The sequence below is a fragment of the Patagioenas fasciata genome, chromosome 7, assembly GCF_037038585.1.
Source record: "Patagioenas fasciata isolate bPatFas1 chromosome 7, bPatFas1.hap1, whole genome shotgun sequence".
NCBI lineage: Eukaryota > Metazoa > Chordata > Aves > Columbiformes > Columbidae > Patagioenas > Patagioenas fasciata.
This window is the reverse complement of record NC_092526.1, coordinates 35,102,974-35,120,917: the sequence shown is the minus strand read 5'-3', so window position 1 is coordinate 35,120,917 and position 17,944 is coordinate 35,102,974. Positions and strand designations below refer to the sequence as shown.

Sequence of the window (17,944 nt, the reverse complement as noted above, 5' to 3'; positions counted from 1 at the left end):
CTCCTTGGAGAAAGTTACAAATGGTTGTGAAGTATTTTAAAACCTGACATTTTTTCTGCTTAGACAGGAGACCTCCCTTAGGCTCAAACCTCCATTGCACAAGCATTAATTTCTGCAGCTCCAGCTCTGTACGTGAGACTACAAAACAGTGGCCGAGGGGAGATGGATGGGCATCTTGGCGCCTTAGCTGCTGACCTGCTTACTTTTATTGACCCCTCCAGGTGAAAACAGGTATCCAGACACGTGTTTTGGGGACACAGAAGTAGTCAGGTTGCTATACTTGCTTACCCAGAATGCAGAATAAGCCCTTGGTGAAGAGAAATCCATTGCTGGTCCATATCTGTTCTGTGTAATCAGGAGAGCTATCATAAACCCACATGAAATGCTCTGGATCTCATCCCATCTGGAGCTGATGCACCCTGGAAGAGACGATACCAATATAATCCCAGCTTCCACAGCAAAATACTGAGAACCCAGCTCCAGTATAAAATGAGAAATAAAACGTTAGTCTGCTCATCTGTGGAGATGGGAAATGTGACCCCTGGTGCCTTCAAAAATAAAGGGTGAACTGTGTAGTCTTGTGGCTCTTGGCTTGATTTCTTAAACTGGAAGTCTCGTGCAATGGGACCTCTGATGCCCCCAGTCAGTCCACCATCCCATTCCTGAGACACTTTTGAACCCTTTGGGCAATCTCCCCCAGATTTAGCAAAGGAGCTGAAGTCTCACTGACACGAAGCGCCTACAAGCCTTGTGAAAATAGGTGACTCGCTCAAGAAGAAAGAAAAACGCTATAAATATCCTGAGTGAGGGAAGAATTCATCACTCACTCAGCTCTTATTATACACCAGAGAAAGCTGTTATAAAAACCCCTGCCACAAGGAAAGGCCGAAACATGAATCACTCTTTATGAGATATCAAAGAATCCAACCACAGCAACAAAATCCAAATGGACCCAGACGTCCTCGGTGCCTCTGCTCCAGACCATGTACTCATGCTCATTGCTTGGCCTGTGACCATGCAGTGGGCACCCTGTCCCTTTGGGAAAGATCTCCTGAAAAGAGATAACATCTCCCTTAGAAGATACTGCCTACAAAAGGCTTCTACCTCTAAAAGACTAGACAGGTAGCAACTATGAGAAAATGGTTTTTAGGATGCATAAAATAAAAAAGAGAGGAATCAGCATCACAAGCTTATCTCTCTTCCTCCATGGGCTCCCACTGTGTCTTGTCTTCTTCTTCCCCTTGGCTGGAGTCAAGCAAACCAGGGACTGGGACCTGTGGTTAAGGAGAACAACTGCAAGAACAAGTCCCATCAGGGTGAGTGGCTGCAACGACAACTGCACCTCTCTGTTTGAAGACCAGGCTGCCTCCCAGCTTTTGTAAGCAGTTAAATAAAACACTCTGAGTGCTTTACTCTGGTTTTGTGATACTTTAGTAGGCTAAAGGAAACTCTTACACCACTTTTCAGTGAATACAGTAGAATTAAGTGAGACATGTTGGGGGAGAACTGTCATGTGATGGAGAGGAGAAAAGGAGCAGCAAGAATTTTAAGTTTGAAGGCTGTGGGGATGGAACCAGTGCTCCATTATCCAGGATCATGGAGAGGGATGGATACTGAATACTGAGATAACACAGATGCCTAGAATAACCTAAATAGCCCAGATAACCCCTAGCCTGGGGAATGGCATATCCATCCATCACTGAACTGGAGCCACAGAGCCGGCTATGACCTGACTCAAGCCTTCAGATATTGTAGCAGCAACTCTGCATTACAGATCCCAGGGCTGGTCAATGCGCAGTCAAGGTCTTTGTGTCTGCCACAGGGCGACGTCAGAGAGGGTGACAGGGCCTGAGACTGTTGACTCTGACTTGTGCTGGAGGGCTTTGCTGAAGTGACCAAGTCCACCCTGAAGGCACTGACAGCAAGCTTTTGGTGGGTAGGGGTGAAATGGATTCAGACCAGCACTGCACACAGGTAGGGGTGCCAAGAGGAAGGGTCAGCAGTGACCAATTTGGCAGCAGCACTGTGCAAAACCACAGGCAAGTGCCTGTCACACTGCGAATGCTCTGATGTATGTGCTCAAGAGAGTGACACCCATTAGGCATGTGGAACGCTGCTTTCTCAAAGGGCTGAGGTCATTCATGGGCTGTGAACGGAGGGGTCTTGATGAATTTTTTCCACCTGAGGAGCTCGTATCTTGGCAGGACAAACCTGCAGATGACAGGGAGCTTGATAGCTTATTTTTCACTCTTTCCCCATCTCCACCTCAAGCAATGATGTCCTGCCTTTTGCTCAGGGTAGAAGCGATACTGGGAGCTTTTCTGAGTCTCACCTCTTTTTCAGCTTCTTATTTTCTTATCTACTGTCTCACTTCCCCAGAGTCCTGTGAGTTCTGTAGCCAAGTCACCTCTAAAGTATGAGCCCTTGTTCACCAAGAGGTCAAGATATTCCCCAGCATAATCTTGGTAGCTAATAGTTAAAGCCAAAGCTGAAGCCCCACACCTCCTCTCCTCAGGAATTCCTGAGGGAGGGTGAGGAATCCTGGGAAAGAAGAGCAGCTCTGCTAACAGGACAGAGGAGGTTGATAGAAAAGGCAAAATGGATCAGAAGTGTATTTGCTTATTGTGGGCTCTTTGTTGTCCCTGAGAGGCATTTCTTGCAACAAGAGGGTCACATCACACAGCAGGCACTCACACAAGGCTACAGGAGCTGGCAAGCGTCTGAGAGGGTCATCATTCCTCCCAAAAGCAACAGTTTCCAGCACTGGAAGTTTAAATTCGGCTTACCTCCTAAATCACCTTGATGACATCCAGATGTAAGCAGTTCTCAGGTTGCCATTTTAGAGGCATTTTTGAATGCCATCTCGCACCATTCTTTAGATGGAGCACTCAAGCCCTCTGAGCCTCTGTCTCTGAAAGCCCTGGGAGATGCTAGCAGCCCTGCTCCACCAGGAATGATCAGCTATACTGGGGTGTTGTGCCCTGGTGCCCTGCACAACTTGCACATCAGCTTGATGCTCTGAGAGACACTTGCATTGCTAACAGCAGGCCGCAGCACCTAGTTTCCTCTCCTAGATTAGTCATTCTTCCCAAATTTCCTTCTTTTGTATAGGGTTCCCTCTGTTTCCTGCTACAGGCTTAATTTTCTCTGCACTATAAGCACTTGCAAGTATTTGTACCAATAGAGAGACCAGCTCATCTGTTTGGCTATTTTTATTCCTCCTGCCATAACACCTTGAGAACTGTTTTTCCAGAATAATCTCTGGAGGTCAGGAAGGGAAAGAAATCATCTGGTACAGCCAAATGTATTGAAGGCAATTTCCTACACAACAGGACCTCATAATCACACTGGAGTCTTTAATATTGACACTTCTGTTAGAAGGAAAATAAAATCAGAGGCAGGCTCTTTAAGCAGTGCCTTCAGAATCACATCAGATGTTCACATCAGGTCTGGGTGCCAAGGGTGCCAGTCCATTGAGGAAATTGGGGGGGAGCTCAGTCCATTGCACTACTGAGGACTAAAAGCTTTTGGTTTCTTTCCAGGACTACTAAGCCTCAACTGAACATTCCCCCAGAATTGCTCTTGCTGTCAGCAACACCCAGGTCTGGCACCTAGAAACATGGAAAGATCAAGCCTCTGCAAATACGGATTTGTTTGGAAGAGGACAATAAAAATATTTCCAAGCTTGGCTCATTCTTCATGACTGCATTTGTATCTGGGGAGTCAGGTTCCCTCTTGCTGCTTCTTGAAGACAGCATAGCCATGCTGTAGCAAACCCAGCCTTGCCCATCAGCATGGTATGTGTGGAGCATCCTTTGTACAGAGCTGCTCTGCATGCAGGCACACGCAAATGTGGAAAGCCTGGGCCGTACCATTTAAGAAATACTGCTCCAATTCAGTAACTGGCTGTTTCTGACAAAGCTGTGCAAAGGAGAGTAAACTTTGCCAGCTTCTTTACCCTGGCTCCTACCACCAGGGTTGGTGCAAACTGGCACTCATCTGGTCCCAGCAAGCCCCAAGGCCTCAGCTGTGTCAGCCATCCTCCAGCTTGCACTTCACATGAGTGCCACAAGGACCAGCCTACACCTGGTGGGTAATTACACAGGGTGCAAGTCTCAACTAGAGCGTGCTTCTGAATTACCTCTGTGGATACTTGTAATGCAAAGCTGTATTGAGCCAAAATGCAAAGACACATTGTCTTCATTATATTACACAAAAAAACCCCCCCACATTTATTCATGAGTGAGAACATTACCTTTAATCTTGAATAGCACATCTGGATCAGCTGCTCTGCAGACAAGATGTAGAAGAAACAGGCAGAGAACAAGTAGAGTTTCTTTGGACCAGAGCAGCATTTTCAGAGTATCGTTGATGCTGTGTAGCTTTTGAAGATCATTTGTGGGACACATCTGAAGGTCTGAGTGTGCCTTAAACACTCCAAGCTTTCAAAACATTGTCTTTTCCCCATAACTGGTGGTTCTGGGAGGTGGCACACTCTAAAGCTTCTCTAAACACCATGAGATTTAAAACTGAGTCTTTTGTCCCCGAGTGTGTGAACACTCTGGGGCTGTTGGTTCAGATGAATACTTCCAGCATTCACTGGTCAATGACCCTCAGCCATCACGTGGCTTGTTCTCCTCAGTTTGTCAGTGCTGCTGGTGCTGTCAGAGATGGTGGTATGTTCTCCACCTGCATCACGTGGATCACATCCTCAGTAGATCCCAGTGAGTGACTGCTCCCTTGTCAGTGATCTTGTCAACTTCAAGGGCATCAGTGTTTCTTCTGACTCCCCCTCCTCAAAGGGCACATCACAGTCAGGTCTGAACTTCCACCAGCCTCAGTTTTGCTTCTGGGAGTGGCACAAGCAGCTGTCATCTCTCTCTGCTTCACAGACAGTGCAGCATCCTTCACAACACTGTGGTGCAAAACTCCCTGGGGCGGTCATGCTGCAAGAACAGCTGAGAGCCAGCTTGGCCCCAGGCATGGCCAGGGAGAGGGTATGCCTGTAGGTGCTTCCCTTCAGCCCTGGTAAAGCCATGTTTTTACAGTTGTATTTCCCAGCCCCTCAGAACTTGCTGGCCTGGTTGCTCCTCTTTACTCTCTGACTCTGTACTGGGCTCCCTTTGTGGGGCTGCTCAGACTGGAACTGTTTCTGGCTTGGGAGCTGAACGACAAGTCTAAGTGGAAATCACCTCCAGGGACAGCCCTGTTTAAATACCAAAGTAAATGTTAGAGTGGGAGTGACACTGTTTCTGAGATGCAGTGGAGGCTTTTGACCACAGCCATCATCAGCACCTTGCTTGTTCTTGGTTGTCTTTTAATGACATGTCACCAATGGTTGTCCAAACTCCCTTGGAGTCCACCATCCAGAGACCCTACCAACTTTCCTAGGGCCCTTTCCTTCATGTTGTTAACATGAGGGGCTCATGATTAACATCTTCCTCCCATCAGGTCCATAGCCTCCCTTCAGGCTTGTCCCTAGGCCTTCTGAAGCCACACCATAGTTCGGCGCTGAGCTCTCATATCCACCACCATGTATCTCGCTGGCACGCTGCATGGCAAACCCAATGAACCATCTGGCCCCAGTGATCTGTTAATCCTCCTCTGTCTCTTCCCTATCGAGGCATCATCTACACTATTACACAGCCCTGATGTTGACTTAACTAGCCTTTGATCATTTATTCACAGGCTGGACACATTCTCTCCGTTATGAATTACAGGGCTTTAACTGGATTGAGAGCCAAGCCTGCACCTTCCCCTGTAATTTAGCTTTAATTAATGCCCATTTATTATTAACTGTTATCAGCTGGGCTTAGGCTTAATGTCAGCTGGTTATTATCCAGAGACCAGCATGGATTGTTTTCATCTCCGTTATTACCCATTTCAATAATTTCCCCCTCCCCTGTTGACAGATGCACATGAAAAGTGCACGTCAGCATAAAGGATTGCTGTTAAGAAACAATGGGTCTTTCAAAGCTGACGAAGTCAAAGGAAAGACTTCCCATATCCCTAGGTCAGTACCCAAGCCAGTGTGGACAAAGGAAAATGCCCCTGTATTTCTACAGGAGATATACAGTTTACTTTTTTGCTGAGGTACGAAATCTGTAATTGAGAGTGAAAATTGGCAAGGAGATATTTTGAAAGAATTGGGGCATTTTCATGTTATTTTGTATTTTGTATTTTCTCTTTTCTGGCTTCAAGAAAAAGGAACAAAAAAAGAAACCTCTCCTTCCACTTCTCTTTCATCACATTTCCCCTCCAAATTAGCAGCAGTGAAAGTACCAGAAAACAAACGCAAGGAAACAGCAATCCAAGGACTCAGGAAAGGGCTTTAGAGCCTGGTTAAAAAAAAAAATATAGAGATGAAGAAGAAAGAAGACCACTTTGCCTACAGCCTGCATCTATTTTCCATCCTGCAAAAACACTAAACAAGGTCTACTGAGAATCCTCCAGCAAAGCTTGAGGCTTCAAAGCCAATGCAACCATGAACCAAACTATTTCTCCTGCCCCTCTTTGACCTTCCCTGCAAGAGGACCATGTTGAAAACTTTCCTTTCAGGTCCATGGGAATGATGGTGGCTCTGAAAGCACCCTGAGATGATGCCAGGGTGTCTGTGGCTGCCGTGCAGGTACAAGGCATTGTTTTCACCTCCCCTCAGACTCCACTCATAGCTGCTCCCATCAGATACTTGGAGGCTCATCAAGAGCTTGGCTTGGTCTTTATCCACTAAAGAGAAACACACCCTCCTTCAAGTCCATGACTATGGCCAGGCTGCAAGCAGGACATTGCCCACCAGCCTTGCTCCTGACTCCCAGAGGTGGATTATGTGCAGCAGAATTGCAGGATTTTGGGCCATTTGCTTCTACACCCTCAAAAGACCAGAGGATCTGGGCTGACGCATCTGGAAAACAGCTCAACAGGATCAGCTCTCCCCTGCTGGGGATCTGACCCACTGCTGCCAAAAGCTGCTCTCTGCAGCCATTGCTTTTGTAAAACGAAGACAATTCCAGGCTTTACAAGAAGACACCAATTAAACTAGGAGTATGAGCCCACTTTGACGGCCAATACTTGGCCAGCACTGAGCTTTCAACTTCCACACACTGTCCCTCCCCAAGGCACTGCTCTGGCCAGCTTGGCCAAGAACATCAAATGTGCAGAGGACTGATAGAATACAGCGCATCCGTGCTCCTGGTGGGCTGAGGTGCCAGTGTATGGCACCAAAAAACAAGCAAACACCTCTGCTACATACATTGACAGTGACAATTTCTGAGGGAAAGCAACAGAGGCAATAGCAAGCAGAAGAGAGGCATGGAAAAGCCCCTTTCCCTCTCATCTGGGGTTGGAGACCTCTGAGAAAGGTCAGGAACCAGTCAGAGGAACAGAAACATCCCCAAGGAGAGATGCAACATCTGACTTCCAGGTCAAAAAGCAGTGACAATTGCTTTGGTTTGACTTTTTCGCCCTGTCCTTAGGGAATATTTCAGTTCAGTATTTCTTGGTAATTGTTGTGAAATAAGCAATTCTTGCCCCATTTAGTACTTTCTTCTCCTTGCTTTGCTCTAGGTCAGCTTGCAAATCTGTCCTGCATGAATTTCTGACATTGCAAAGCTGGCTTCTGCTTTGGTAAGTATAGAAATCAACACTTCAAAGTTTTGAGTGTGAGAAGGACTCCAAATCCCACCTTGCTCCCAAGCACATACCCCTTGCCTAAGACCTTGCAAGCCAAACACAAGGCAACACTTGTCCCCATGTATTCAGCATGCAGATGTAGAAGTCAGACAGCAATATTCCAGCTACTTCCCATTTAAATCCACTGCAACATTCAGCAAACCCCTACAATTTTTGACAGTGAAGTGATCTTCTGAAAACCCTGCAAACTCTCATACTGAGAGCAGAGAAACTTGTTCATGCACTGCAGACACTGGGATGGGATGAACAGCTGGTTGGGGCTCAGGGAAAGCTAGGTACTGCCTCAGAATGCCTTGGCCTCTCCACAATCCTGCTTTTTACCTGTCTGCAGACCCCTTAGAAGTTTCTCACAAGAGACACAGACCTCTTTCGACGGAACTTGGCTATATGATTGCAGCATAACTTGCACAGATTGGAATGTCTTTGTTGTCTTTCCCCAACCCTTGGGATATGATCCTACAAACTATCCCCAAGTCCAGGCACATAAAATAGCAGGCTTACTCAGAGAACAAGCCTTGACTCTGGACCAGGATTTCAACCCATGCAGACAAGCACTATAGAAGCGCAGCTGCTGGCTGTGGCCACTGGACAGTGAGACATCCTGCACCAGGAGCCCCAGAAATGTTAGCCTCTTTTAAATGTGAAGCTTCCCAGCTAAATTGCATTAAATCTCTCTGTGGCTATGCTTAAGAAGGATTAACATAGCTGTGATTCACAGTGAAGTAAGCTGCATCAAATTGACACCAGTAATTCTGAGTGAGACCAAGCAGGCACAGGTAGAAGCTACAAGTGGACACCAAAAGCATGTCACAATGACATGGGACATCCCAGGTGTAGACTGCTGCCTCATGGCAAATGGAAAGGAGGGAGTAGTTTTGGGTGACAGTGGTAAATCATCTCATTCCCACCGTAGCATGACAACTACCCTGAGCTGAGTGCATGATTCATCCAGGGGCTCTTCCCTGCAAAGACTTCATTTGGTTTAATTGGTCTAATTTGGAAGTCAATTCAGATTGGCTTTCCTGAAGCTGCCTGCCTAGAGCAGCCCTGGAGGAACTTAAAAGCAACTGAAACTGTTTTCAGTTGCATATCAGCTCCCTCAGGCTTGACAAAAATAGGGTAAATGCATCAACAAAACACTTTAAAAGATGCTTTCCTAACTTGCTCTTCACCCAGGCCGTCAGCACAGTCAACTTGCAAGCTTGCAAGGTTGGGAGAAATCCTACCCAAGGAAGAGGTAGTTAGTACAGGAGAAGCCTGGCCCGTTCCTTGGGACCATGATGGGCAGAGGAAGGTGTCCCTGCATGTGCACATCCCCAGGCAGGGGGTCTCCACAGCTCCTCACCACAGAGCAACGCAGCTGGTGAACAAACAAAGTAGAGCAATGTCTACAGCCACTGCTCTCCCCAGGAGGAGAGATGAGACAGGGGTTTATCTGCGGATCGAAGCTGAGCTAGTAAAAAGCTACAAGACATATATGGTTGTGCTCTGGCAAGGTCCCTGACAGGAGATGCCCAGGTGACCTTGCTATTTAATGTTCTGTGACCGGCGCACTGTTACAGTGGAATTTAACAGCAGGCTCCCCCGGAGCGCTGCAAAGCAGCATGTCCCTCCAGCCATCCAAATCAGCTGCTTCCCCCATAGATGTGCAATCTGTGCAGAGAGCAGATCTCAGGCAAAGGTATAACCGGCAAGAGCTGCATGGAACCTCGCTCAACATTGGTCTGGTTAATGGGCTGCTTCTGCATCAGTCAAAGAGAGGGCATCACATTCACTCCCTACATAAGGAACAAGCAGCAGTTGCATGGTGCCACACTGATTTCCCAAGGTAGTGCCTTGCTCCTGCCTGTGCACTGAGTCACACGTCAGAAAACAGAAATATTGGATCCTGCCAGTCCCAAGGGCTGTTTGTTAGCTAGGATCAGCAGTGCAGCCTGGCTGATGGTCCAGCGTGTTTTCATCCATGGCAGCCACACGGGCAGCTTGGGCTGCCAAAGCAAGAGCTGACTGTAGCCATGCCAGTTTGTTTTGGGAGGTCTGGAAGGCTTCACTTTGGCTTTGCTTCATCGCAGGCAGCAGGCACACCTGGCTGATGCAAGAGCAAGGTTTGGAAAGGAACAGCATGCTGACAAGGGAGGCTTTCTGAAATACTTTCTAGCACTCACTAATAAAAAAGAAAACTTGGTGTTTCAGTGAAACATTACTACATCTGAAAAGAAAAAACAAGAGCAAAACAGATTATCTTCTTGCCCCCTAAATTCCTCCATGTGAGGAGTGGTGACTGCCATGATCACTTGCTATCCCAAGTATAGATTCATCAGGCTTCAACCACTTCTAAGTCCGACTCTGAAAATAAGCTCTGCGTGGCCTCATACATGACCCAGAAGCAAACAGCTGAGCCGGGTTCGAATCACAGCTTTTAAATCCTGGCTTTCTTCCTGCCACCAGCCTTTGTCACCAGCTGATAACCAGAAACAAAGGGCTTGATACGGTGCTATTTAACAGTGCCCTGGACTGATACCCTGTCCTGCAGGAAACACATGGCAACTATGGGTCTGGGCATCACCTTGGTTTGTTTAAAGCACTCCTGGCTGCTTTGTCCAAGTCCTCTCCTAGCATGAACAGGCATGTTCCGGCAGTTCCCCTGCAAAGCAGGAACTTTGCAGCAGCTTTTTGCAGCCCTTCTTTACCGTTCAGATGAGGGGAGAAGAGAGTGAGCTGTGGTTTGCATGTGCTGACCCCTCATGCCATAAGGACACATGGTCCCTAACCAAACTGGAGCTGCTGGTGCAATGGCAGAGCTGGAGCCTGGGGATTCAGCATCACCACGAAGCTGATTGCGAGGAGCTGGAAACGTGCCCCAGGGCACTGCCTTGCTGTCTGCAAAACCTTCTCCCAGCTCCTGGGGAAACAGCATGCCTGAGGCGCAATTTCTCACATTGCCAGCTTGCACCCATGGAGGGAAAAGGTGCATACGGCAGCTGACATTTGAGGAGGGGTGCTTGGAGGCTGCCATGGTGCCTGGCTGGTGGGAAGCTTCTTGATGGGCGAGCCATCCTGTCCCAGCCCCCGCCAGGACCTGCTGCTCCTGGCAGCGAGCCGGCTTGGCGCGTGGCACGGTGCCCGTCTCGGAGCAGAGAAACTGTCCAGTGTGGCTCCTCCTCAACTGAGCCAGGTGAATCTCTGGCCAAAATTAACACTGGGGGCTGGAGCCTGCTGGCAAACTGGGCTGTGGCAAACCAGGGCATGCCTATAATGCTGGTACCCGCTGGCTGGATGCAGGGATGGGTACCAATGCTGCGCAGTTCACAGCATGGCATCTCCTGGTGCCACAGTCCATCAGGGGGTTGGTGGGTGGCTTGGGCACCAGATAAACTCAGTCCTTCAGCCTGGGGAAGGGCTGGGAGTATCCTCCTGCGAGGCTGCAAATCATGCTAGCCTTTTGTCCTCACTCTGTTTGCTAGTTAATTGCTCCTGGCGACCAGCAGTAAGAGCATAAAGCATTGGCACTGGGTCGTGTGGCTGGGAGAGCTGCAGTGAGGGCACAGACAGCTTGCAAAGCTGGCATCCCTCTGCAAACAGGGGTGCTTCTCTTTTTCATCACTCCTCAGCACACCTCCCAAGGGGGTCACAAAGCCAGCTGCGTTAGGGATATGGGGACAGCATTCTGTTCTCATATCAGAGGCAGGAAAAAAAATAAAAAGTAGCAAAAAAAGCAACAAATGAAAAACAAACCCCAGCTATTCAGACACAAGCTACCACAAAGATCAGCCCTCCAACCTTTCAGATCACACCTCTTCTCCAAGACAGGTGTTGTTTTATATTCTGCTCCCTCCACCTCCCCGCTCCTGCCCTAGTGCAGGGAGAGCTCCTGAAATAGCTGCTTCTAGCCACTCTATTTTGGATACAAATCATTTGTATTCTGCAAGAAGAGCTCTCACTTGGAGAGCCATCCTGCCAGACCTGTTCCAGCTGATTTCCTCACAGAGCTGAAGCCCTTCCTATAAAAACCTTCAGCTGCAAACTGAGCGATCAGCCAGAGTTCGCATCCTTTTCTCTTTATCATTCCAAACCCGTCCCCTCCTCATTTTGTTTCCTTATATTTCCCTTCCTTCATATCTGCATTACTGCAGAGCACTGTTAGTAAGATTTATGGCTAAATATTACCAAGTGTACAGGTAATTTAATATGCACTTGCTGGTCCGGTTTGAAAAGCAAACAGCTTCTCTCACCACCCTGCTTTTGGTTCATTTCCCTTAATTGCCTGAGACATAGTATGTGCAGGGTAAATATTTGGTCCCGGCTCTAAAGCTTGAAGGCTTCCCTCCTGATCTCTGCATGTGGATCAGGATCTCAACAGCATTAGGGGATGCCCTTTCTCATGTTGGGGTTAGTCAGTTCACTCCTGAATTGGGTCACTGCTGAGAACCAACAGAGCAGGGAAGGGAGGGAAATGGGAGCAATGTGGCCCTGCAGGAGACAGGAATCTCAGAACCAGAGTAATTTAGTTTGAAAGGACCTCTGGAGACCACTGGTCCAAACCCCTGCTCAAGGTAAGTCCAGATAGATCCAGTTGCTCATAGCTGTGTCCAAATGCAGTTTGACCATCTGCAAGGATGAATTCAATTTGTGGGAAGATGCTCCTTTTCAGACAGGATTTTCTCTGTTTTATTCAACTCTACAAAAGCAGAAGAGATTGAGAGCTTGTCCAGAAGAAAAGGCAGTATATTAAAACTAAGACATACTATGCCTCCAGCCAAGAAGTCAAAAGACAGGAAAAAACTACTTCTCCGATTATGCAGCTCAGTGACTGAATGGGGGAGACAGCTGAGGTTAAATTCATGCCATTCATAGCAGCAGCCCTACCAAGAAGAACTTCAATAGGCTTTCACACTGAACAATCAGCAAGGGAAACTATAGTTTTATCTACCCTAATGACCCAGCCAAAATAGCCACGTTCAGTCCGTATTGGAGGAAAATACAACATTGCAAAGGGCACGAGAAAGTTGGCACATGCCTTGCAAAGAAAGAGCCAGTTGCTCACACTGGGAGATGCCTTCTGTCCTTCCCTCCAGCTGGGTTGTGTGTGCAATGCAGCACCAATAGACCTTCTCATTGCAGCCTGCAAGCAGCAGCTCACTGGGAAGCAGGAATTGATAAATAACACAGCAGAAAGGTTTCAAAGAGCTGTATTCTTCTGATTAGTCCTCATCAGGACCATGCTTTGCAGCACAGGAGGTGCTTTCATGATCTAATCACCCATATTTCTACTGGTGAAAGGAGCAAGCTGCAATGTGCATGTTTAATAAATAAGAGAGCACAGGTACCATGTTGGAAAGTCCGTGCTTTTCTGCACATGGGCCATGCCAAAGGGATCTTGCTTCACTAAGCTGCAGGTTACCCAGCTCCCCAAAGTGTGATGATAATGCACGGTGCGAGGAGCATGGTGGAAGGAGAGGAGCCTTTCCATCAGCACCAGCTTTCCCTGGCAACTCCTCTGTGAAGCAACAGAAAAAAAAACAGTGCCAAGGAGTAAGCTGAGAAACTACCCAAATCTCTAATTACCAGGCACAGCCTAGGTCTGCCCTGACACAGGAAATTTATATCATCAGTCAACAAGAACTACAAGCAACAGAAGTAAATTCAAAGGAACTCCCTTTTGCATCTTACAGCTTCCTCTTTCACTGGCTGCTGTGAACTATTTTTTAAGGTTGCCTGTGCTTCTTAGAGGGTAAGGTCTTGTTCCTTGCTTTACTAGCAAGTCAGATCCCTGTGCACTTTTCCTCCCTTCCTATCAGTTGCAGACCTTGTGATATTTATAGAGCATTTTGCACAGCAAGGTCTTAGTCCTCTTCAAACCTTTGGGTGAGAACATACTGTGAATTTTCTGCTCTGCACCAACTGACCCTTTGCACAGTGCTCAGACCCTGACCAGACTTGCACAAAGCTAAGAGCAGCAAGCAGAGGATTATCCATCCCCAAAGCTTTCTGAAAGGCTGACAGACGAGGACCAAAAGAAGATGAAGGCCACACGAGAATGACAGCGCTCCAGACACCCCATCTGCAATGCAGTGCAATCAAAAAGTGACTCTGTGGCGGCCTGAACTCTCTTGATGAGCTGGTGCAGAGCGCTGCGAGGGCAGTTTTCCCTTTAATGGAGGGCACTCCCTTGGAACAAGCGTTTGGCACCAGATGAGTGAGGAATGAGATGGCTTTAATCCCATAATTTAATTAGAGCTGTGTAGAGCTGCCTAACGAAAAGACCATTTCCTGAGCAGGTTGCAGCACCGGGCATCTGGCTGCTCTCTCCAGGCCGGCAGCCTCGATCCTCTTGCTCCTGCTCTGCCACAGAAAGGCAGTGCAGTGCTTTTCCACCCCTGCTCTGTCTTATTTTGCCTTCTCACGGGTTTTAGACAAAGCAACAGGGGCTGGGACTCCCCTGGGCTGTATACGCCGTATTTGTGGGCAAAGGGCTACCTGGTTCTGTCTGGTGGGGGGATGAAGGGCAGGATCTCTGGTTTTATCCTGCAGAGGCAGGAGGTGGCAGAGTGGAAACCTCATCTCCAGGTCTCCTTTCATGTGGCAAAGTTCCAGGTCTCCTTCCATTTTGCAACAGAACAAAAACATCAACAAAGATGAGATAAAGATCCACTGGAGGAGTGTGCTGCAGGTGGCCAGGTCACATCCTGCACTGACAAGGGGTCCTGACATCCTGCTCTCACACCATCCCATGAGCAGAGGTCTCGCTCCAGGTTTTCAGGATCTCTTCAGCTGCATGGGGTGCACTGAACAGCCCCCCTGATTATGAAATGCAGTAGCCTCCATATGTATTCCTATATACACTGCAGGACAAGCTGGGATAGTGTGGGATGGGCATCACTTTGGGGCACAATCAGTCCCCCTCTCAAATGGCCTCCATGCTCAGGTCACCCTTTGTGGCCCGTGCATGTCCACGATGGAGCAAAAGGAGCTGGGGATGAGGGACCAGCAGCCTGAGGGACCAGCCTATAAGAACAGGGATGCATAACCTCATCCCTCCAAAGAGGAGAGCAGCCTGGGCTGATGCCTCAGCACTGTCTCAGGGAAAGCACGTGGGCTAAGCCTGGCCTGAAATTTAAGTGGGATTGGCTCAGCAGGAGGCTTTGGTTTGAGCTTTTCTGGCCTGACCCTGACCCAAGCATGCCTGGGCTATGGCTCCTAGCAGCCTCCCAGGGCTCAGCCAGCCACAAAGCTCCCCTGGTGCAAACAAATTCCTGCACAGCAGCAAAAGCCCAGCCTAGCCAACAGAAACATGCCTAATTAACAATAATTGGCTCCTTGCCACATATCTCCCAGGCCCAAGCTTGCACCCACCCCATAATTGCTGCCCCATTATGTTTTCCGGATGCTCCAAGGTAAAAGGCAGTTTTGTACAGAGCCCTGCCTGAGCCTGGGATGCAACAAGCTGGCAAGCAGTTGTTCCTGCCTAAAGTCCTGACAGGATACCATTCTGCTCCTCAGAGCCTCAGCAAGAACTCCCAAAGCCAAGGGAGAAGACGAAGAAAGCAGTTCTGGCACCTCACTAAGTGTCCTAGACAGTGTCCCTGGGTATGAAGCACTGCTGAGTGCTTATATAGGACACACCCTATAGAAACGCCCCCAGGAGGTGTCACTAGCCCAGTGATACCACAAAGCTGGGGGAAGGGACAACTAGCTGCAATAAAGGAACTGTCCTGCTACCCTGGCAAGGAAAGAGCATCCCAGAACATACAGTGATACAGTACTGCCCAGAGCTGTGGCTCTGTGGTCCTGCTGCTGGAGATTCCTGCCCCAGCTGGTCATCACCCAAGCTCTGAGGAAGGTCCTCTGCAGACAGCTTTCTACAGCAGCTTCAATTGAAGGAAATCCCCAGTGTCGGGGAGTTTCCTACTTCTTCTTGTAAGCTGAAGACTGCTGGAAAGCTGCACCAAGACCAAAGACGATGTATTTTGTTGCTGGCCCCCCCTAACCCTTTTTCTGAGCCTGTTGCATGATGATAGCAGTGGGGGCCCAGCCTGGAAGGAGTATTTCTTTGTGCCTTCTCGGGGAAGCCCACACACAGCACTGTCTGTCTGTGGTTAAAAAGGGATTTCCCTGCTACAGAGCCCACCGTTTCACTCACAAACAGACCTGCAGCCAGGGGAGAGATCGGAGCAGCTCCAGTGTTCTATGTCTTCACAGGAGGCAGACAAACAGGCAGGAACAGAAGCCGATGGCCGGAGGGGATTGGAAAAACTCAACTTTAAGAACTGCTCCTAGTGTGCAAACAGAAACAAGAATAAAGGTTCATAAATCTGGGGCCAGTACCACTCTCTTGGCTGCAAGGCACTGCACTCACCTGGCTCAGGTGTGGTGATGCTCTTTGGCCATACGTGAACCATCCTGCCTCCCGCAACCTAGCCCTGCCTCAGCCCGTCCCTACCACCCCAGGCAGGAGAAAATCAGCACCAGGCACAGCCAGCCTTTGCTAGGCCGGAACATAAGCCTGGACAAGAGTTACTGTCATGCCATCTCCCTAACTTGCTGGGTCCTCCTGAAGGACCATTATCTTTAATAGTGCACTTGCTACTGTCTTCCCCTCAAAGGACTGCACTCCTTCTCTTCCAAAATATTTAGGAAAAGGCTGAAGCATGGTGCTTCATAATGCAGGGAGAAGAAAATTGCTTTGATTTAGCTGAGGCTCTCAACCACAATGAATTCAGTGCCCTAATCTCTGAAGCCAAGTAAGCCTGACCCGCCTCATACATCTGTAGGAAGCCATCTCAATATGTTTAGGCTCCCACTGCTGGCACCCAAGGGACTTCTGGGCAAGGAGGAACTCTAACAATGGCTGCTCGCTTGATCCAAACCCAGACCTCACTGAGCTGGTCTGCAAAGCACCAGACAGGGTTCTTCACACCACTTCCCTTTTTAACAGAGAACTTGCATGTGCAATCACACCCAGCAGAAGCAGGAAATTCCCTACTCCAAAATCCCCACATTCGCCTTGCAAGCAAGTTTTGTACCCAGGAACATCTTTTGTCTTCTTCCTCCAGCACCACACGTGCTGCAACATTCCTGGCTTTCCTAGAAGATCCACTCCACTCAAATCCATCTGCAAACCCCTCCACCACTGCTGCATCTCGCAGGTGTTTGCCACATGACTGGCTGCCTTCAGCTGTAGCCTCTGCTACTCCCAGCTCCGACACGGCACAGGCCTCATTGCTCCTTCATTTGAACTGAAAAGAAAGCTCTATGCATGCCCTCATGAGGCCTGAGTTTGTCCACCTTTTCACTGAGCCATGCAGCACCAGGCTGTAATTACTCTCTGCATCCTTCTTCCTGCTGTGAAGCAAGCAGCAGAAGTGAGGAGAACAGGGTTTGCAGCTATTGCCCATCCAGGTGCCCTGCATTTGGGTTGCTTCTTCATGCACAGTGTGCCAACCGGGCTGCAAAGCACTGGGCTACCAACTACTGGTGCTGGACTTGTCCCTCTTCTAGAGACATCTTGACCCAGCACCTTCCTCCACATGCCTTCTGCTCTCCAGGGGTGTAATATGCTGTGAGGTGAGGAGAGAGTTCAGAAGAGGTTACAGCACCAGCTGGGGACATGAGAAACTGAGATTTATTACCTTGCTCTCCTTCAGGCTTTGCATGAATCACAAGTGACTCAGTTGCTTTGAAATCAAGGGGAGCTGAGTCTCTACAGAGCATAAAAGGCTGAGATGACTTTAGCACTTAGTAGGTCTTGATGTTTGCTTCCGAGAATTGTCCACCGATGGTAAGTGGGACGTAGCACCGCTGGGGTGGTCAGTGAGGCTCACTCCCAAAGGGCAGTGATCACTCCAGTAGCCTGCAGCAGGCATGAGATGGACCTGAGCCCACGGGCATTGCAGCATCTACACCTGGGGAGGCTGTGAGCAAGCCATGCCTTTCGAGCCTGCAGCACCTAATTATAAGGGATGCTAAGAAGGTGGGGGGGAGGGTTGGGGGCGGGGGGAAGAACACCAGTAAAACACAAAACGTACAAAAGACATTTCTGAGCAATTATCTGTTTACCACAACTACATCTCCATCAAGTCTCCAAAAATTTTTGGAACAGTCCCGTTCCCGTATCAACTTGTATAGCTTCTGAAACTAAATAACTGCTTTTGGAAGGGGTACAACACTAGCACTCCAGCAGAAGACCCAAACACTGGATTTATTATTTCCTTTTCTACAGGAGTGACAGTCCAGTCATTTCTGGCAGTGATGAGGA

General features: G+C 48.6%; 1 long non-coding RNA gene across 3 annotated transcripts in view; it reads right to left on the bottom strand.

Moving 5' to 3' along the window:
- Positions 1-17,944, bottom strand: part of LOC139828453 (uncharacterized) — a 40,386-nt gene that overhangs the window by 9,481 nt on the left and 12,961 nt on the right. For 2 of the 3 annotated variants that reach the window (XR_011740057.1, XR_011740055.1), the window contains exons 2-3: positions 4,256-5,206; positions 289-419 (exon numbers count right to left, since the gene is read on the bottom strand). This is a non-coding gene — a long non-coding RNA (uncharacterized lncRNA). Of the gene's footprint in view, positions 1-288; positions 420-2,786; positions 2,998-4,255; positions 5,207-17,944 lie in introns of those variants that run through there. The other variant, XR_011740056.1, reaches the window with a different exon arrangement.